Source organism: Musca vetustissima, unplaced genomic scaffold, assembly GCF_032173495.1.
Source record: "Musca vetustissima isolate MV318-11 ecotype Yass unplaced genomic scaffold, APGP_CSIRO_Mvet_v1 utg299, whole genome shotgun sequence".
NCBI classification, from domain to species: Eukaryota; Metazoa; Arthropoda; class Insecta; order Diptera; family Muscidae; genus Musca; species Musca vetustissima.
In genome coordinates, this window is record NW_026881778.1 from 297,893 (window position 1) to 303,892 (window position 6,000).

Genomic DNA, 6,000 nt, shown 5'->3' on the forward strand with positions numbered 1-6,000 from the left:
ATGTTCGGGGCCTATGTAGAGCCTTGAAAAAATATTCTTCAAAAAGTCCACGCCTTAAATGTTCGCGGCCTATGTAGAGCCTTGAAAAAATATTCTTTAAAAAATCCACGCCTATGTTGACCGTTGAGAAAAATATTCTTTAAAAAATCTACGCCTATGTAGAGCCTTGAAAAAATATTATTTAAAAAATCTACGCCTATGTAGAGCCTTGAAAAATATTCTTTAAAAAATCTATGCCTATGTAGAGCCTTGAGAAAATATTCTTAGTCTTCCAAATTCCCCTCAAACATCATCATACAGATTTTCTCCACAATAACACAACACGTTGTATCGTGTACCAAAGTACCACCTAAGTGATTACATCCGGAAGGTGTCAATCACTTGAGATTTCTTTTTTGGTGTCTGTGTTTATTTTAGAGAGGTTTACACTCACTCAACGTTTTGCAGTTTGGATAACAGCTTACCTCGCCTCCCATTACAGCAATTACCTCTAGGGCTCTCAAGAGCCAATCCTAAGTAGGTGATGTAAGTGAAACCATTTAAGATTCTAGAGATTTTTACATTTTTGAAATTTGATCAATACTCTCAACTAAACTGTCAACCCCACTTTAGATTGTTTGGAAGTCGAACAGCGATCAACACTGACATTGAGATCTTAATTAGTTTGGCATTTAACTCAGAGAGAATGTAACAGATTCGGAGAGTAGAGTGGTTAGGTGGGTGGCATCGCTTAAGTGTTGACAGTTGCCGATGTAGAAAATTTGCCTTGTTTAGGTTTTTTCTTCTTTTTTTGTAATCCATTTTTGTTGCTGTTGTAATTTTTTGTAACAACACCATTGCTCCTTGTTACATGAGAGCTAACGAAGAGGATGACATGCGGCGCATCCATTTGCATTACCTAACAGTGAGCGGCGGTGTTGCTTGCTGTCTGTCAACTATTTGATGTGTGTTCGAAGTTCGAATGCATCCGAATGGTTCGAATGCATCCGAATGATGTTGGTGTAACATGGCAAATTAGCCTGACACACGTTGTCAGCTGTGTTGACAAGACATCAACACTCCCTCGCAGAAAAAATTTAATTTTTTTTCTGAATACAAATACTGCTCTAATATTACCATTTGCCTGCATTAACATGAACTTCGAATTAAAAAAGTTTTTTTTTGTTTTCTTGTGGTTAAAGTGATGATCACGGTTGACAACGGCTAACACAGTGGAGGATAAATGATTGAAAATTATCCCGTCCCCACAAAGCGTCAACATTTTATAATGAAGGTATCAGAAGTAGAAGATCGACGGCGCGATTGTTACTGGATTAACGAATTTTCAAAATGTCGACCCTTTGTTGACCCTCAAAAAAATATTCTTTAAAAAATCCACGCCCATAATGTTGACCCTTAAAAAAATATTAGTCAAAAATTCCACGCCTATTATGTTGACCCTTAAAAAAATATTCTTTAAAAAATCCACGCCTATTATGTTGACTCTTAAAAAAATATTCGTCAAAAAATCCACCCCTATTATGTTGACCCTTGAAAAAATATTCTTTAAAAAATCCACGCCTATGATGTTGACCCTTGAAAAAATATTCTTTAAAAAATCCTCGCCTATGATGTTGACCCTTGAAAAAATATTCTTTAAAAAATCCACGCCTATGATGTTGACCCTTGAAAAAATATTCTTTAAAAAATCCACGCCTATGATGTTGACCCTTGAAAAAATATTCTTTAAAAAATCCACGCCTATGATGTTGACCCTTGAAAAAATATTCTTTAAAAAAAATATGTTGACCCTTGAAAAAATATTCTTTAAAAAATCCACGCCTATGTTGACCCTTGAAAAAATATTCTTTAAAAAATCCACGCCTATGTTGACCTTTGAAAACCACGCCTATGTTGACCCTTGAAAAAATATTCTTTAAAAAATCCACGCCTATGATGTTGACCCTTGAAAAAATATTCTTTAAAAAATCCACGCCTATGATGTTGACCCTTGAAAAAATATTCTTTAAAAAATCCACGCCTATGATGTTGACCCTTGAAAAAATATTCTTTAAAAAATCCACGCCTATGATGTTGACCCTTGAAAAAATATTCTTTAAAAAATCCACGCCTATGATGTTGACCCTTGATAAAAAATCCACGCCTATGATGTTGACCCAAATTTGCAAAGAGTAGAGCCTTGAAAAAATATTCTTTAAAGAGTCCACGCCTTAAATGTTCGGGGCCTATGTAGTTGAAAAAATATTCTTTAAAAAATCCACGCCTTAAATGCTTTAAAAAATCCACGCCTATGCAAGCCTTGAAAAAATTTCTTTAAAAAGTCCACGCCTCAAAATGTTCGGGGCCTATGTAGAGCCTTGAAAAAATATTCTTTAAAAAGTCCACGCCTTAAATGTTCGGGGCCTATGTAGAGCCTTGAAAAAATATTCTTTAAAAAGTCCACGCCTTAAATGTTCGGGGCCTATGTAGAGCCTTGAAAAAATATTCTTCAAAAAGTCCACGCCTTAAATGTTAATAGTCCTTGAAAAATATTCTTTAAAAAGTCCACGCCTGAAATGTTCGGGGCCTATGAACGCCCTTGAAAAAATATTCTTCAAAAACTCCACGCCTTGTGTTGGCCCTTGAAAAAATATTCTTTAAAAAGTCCACGCCTGTTTAGGACCCTTGAGAAAATATTCTTTAAAAAACCTTGAGAAAATATTCTTTAAAAAGTCCACGCCTTAAATGTTCGCGGCCACGCCTTGAAAAAATCTGATGTTGACCCTTGAAAAAATATTCTTTAAAAAATCCACGCCTATGTAGAGCCTTGAAAAAATATTCTTTAAAAAATCTATGCCTATGAGCCTTGAGAAAATATTCTTAAAAATTTCTTTCCAAAAAAACGTCATCATACGATTTTCCTATAACACAACACGTTGAAAAAATATTCTTTAAAAAATCCACGCCTAAGTGATTGACATCCGGAAGGTGTCAATCACTTGAAAAAATATTCTTTATTTTAGAAAAATCCACGCCTACGTTTTGACAGTTTGAAAAAATATTCTTTAAAAAATCCACGCCTCCCATGATGTTGACCCTTGAAAAAATATTCTTTAAAAAATCCACGCCTATGATGTTGACCCATTTAAAAAAGATTTTAAAAAATCCATTTTTGATTTGATCAATACTCTCAACTAAACTGTCAACCCCACGACCCTTTAAAAAATCCACGCCTATGATGTTGACCCTTGAAAAAATATTCTTTAAAAAATGTGGCATTTAACTCAGAGATGTTGACCCTTGAAAAATATTCTTTAAAAAATCCACGCCTATGATGTTGACCCTTGAAAAAATATTCTTTAAAAAATTTTTTGTGAAGATGTTTTTTTTTCTTTTTTTTTGTAATCCATTTTTGACCCTTGAAAAAATATTTTTAAAAAATCAACGCCTTGCTCCTTCTGATGTTGAGAGCTAACCAAGAAATGAAATGCGGCATTTGCATAACCTAACAGTGAGCGGTGGTGTTGTTTGCTGTCTGTCAACTATTTGATGTGCGTTCGAAGTTCGAATGCATCTGAGTGTTTGCTTGAAAAAATGTTCTTTAAAAAACATGCCAATGTTGACCCTGAAAAAATGTTGTGTTAAAAAATCAACACACGCCTATGATGTTGACCCTTGAAAAAATATGCTTTAAAAAATCCACGCCTTTGATGTTAACCCTTGAAAAAATATTCTTTAAAAAATTTTGGCCCTTGAAAAATATTCTTTAATAAATCCACGCCTCAGTTGGCCCTTGAAAAATATTCTTTGATAAATCCACGCCTCAGTTGGCGGTTGAAAAATATTCTTTAATAAACCCACGAAAAATATCCATTAATAAATCCACGCCTCAGTTGGCCCTTGAAAAATATTCTTTAATAAATCCACGCCTCAGTTGGCCCTTGAAAAATATTCTTTAAAAAATCCACGCCTATGATGGCCCTTGAAAAAATATTCTTTAAAAAATCCACGCCTGATGTTGACCCTTGAAAAAATATTCTTTAAAAAATCCACGCCTTGGACCCTTGAAAAAATATTCTTTAAAAAATCCACGCCTATCAGTTGGCCCTTGAAAAATATTCTTTAATAAATCCACGCCTCAGTTGGCCAATGAAAAATATTCTTTAAAAAAAATTTGACCCTTGAAAAAATATTCTTTAAAAAATCCACGCCTATGATGTTGACCCTTGAAAAAATATTCTTTAAAAAATCCTCGCCTATGATGTTGACCTTTGAAAAATATATTCTTTAAAAAATCCACGCCTATGATGTTGACCCTTGAAAAAATATTCTTTAAAAAATCCACGCCTATGATGTTGACCCTTGAAAAAATATTCTTTAAAAAATCCACGCCTATGATGTTGACCCTTGAAAAAATATTCTTTAAAAAATCCACGCCTATGATGTTGACCCTTGAAAAAATATTCTTTAAAAAATCCACGCCTCAGTTGGCCCTTGAAAAATATTCTTTAATAAATCCACGCCTTTGATGTTGACCCTTGAAAAAATATTCTTTAAAAAATCCACGCCTCATGTTGGCCCTTGAAAAATATTCTTTAAAAAATCCACGCCTGATGTTGGCCCTTGAAAAATATTCTTTAATAAATCCACGCCTGAGTTGGCCCTTGAAAAATATTCTTTAATAAATCCACGCCTCAGTTGGCCCTTGAAAAAATATGTTAAAAAAATCCACGCCTATGATGTTGACCCTTGAAAAAATATTCTTTAATAAATCCACGCCTCATGTCGCCCTAGAAAAATATTATTTAAAAAATCCACGCCTCAGTTGGCCCTTGAAAAATATTCTTTAATAAATCCACGCCTCTGTTGACCCTTGAAAAATATTCTTTAATAAATCGACTACTGATGTTGGCCCTTGAAAAATATTCTTTAATAAATCCACGCCTCAGTTGTTGGCCCTTGAAAAATATTCTTTAAAAAATCCACGCCTATGATGTTGACCCTTGAAAAATATATTCTTTAAAAATTCCACGCCGATGATGTTGACCCTTGAAAAAATATTCTTTAAAAAATCCTCGCCTATGATGTTGACCCTTGAAAAAATATTCTTTAAAAAATCCACGCCTATGATGTTGACCCTTGAAAAAATATTTAGTTTTGAATAACCAAAATCTTCCACTGTAAAAGAAAAAAATGATCGGCAATTTGATTTTATAACGTATTCTCCTACACATATTTCAAAAGTATGATTATTAGCTGCTTGAAAAATATTCTTTAATAAGAGGTTTATGGATCGATGTTAATATTTCGTAAATAATATTTGTTGTTGTTGTTTTTTGCTTTGATCTCTCGATGACAACTTGTACAAAGTGGTGGTACCCCATTACTACAGCATTTCACGTCTCTCTCTCTAACTCAATGATGACTCCCCCATAAGTTGGGACTTTTCCCCACCAACGACACAGAGGGAAGAATGAGTGTCATCCCGATCGAAGATATCCAACTCAAACCAAAAAAAGGGGTTGTCGATTTTCGTTGTTGTTGGCTGACAGTCAGTCTTGTTGTCTGTTGTTGGTGATGAGTTGTTGTGTCATGTACTTGACTGCCTGTTTTATTTGTATTTTTTTTTCTTATATAAAATTTTTGAATATGACATGACAGGGTGTATTTAATATTAATAGCCACTCATTAGTATAGCTTAAGGCAAAGGAAGGGGAGATCGACATTGCTTTCTTAATGGAGAACAAGATTCGAAAATGTTATTTGTTTTTTATTTTCAAACATTTTTTTTTTGAAGAATCTGTCAGAACTGGGGGATAACTGGGAAAATCCATTAAGATTTTTTTGGTGTTGCTTTTTAAATATTATGAAAACCAATTTTTCATCAGGTTATACATGAAAATACCCGCCTCGTGGTAATATTGTTACCGGAAATAGTGGTTTAAGGAGAAATTTGAAATAAAACTAAATTATTTGATGAAATGAAATATCAAAAAGTACAACAGTTTTACCATTGGATTT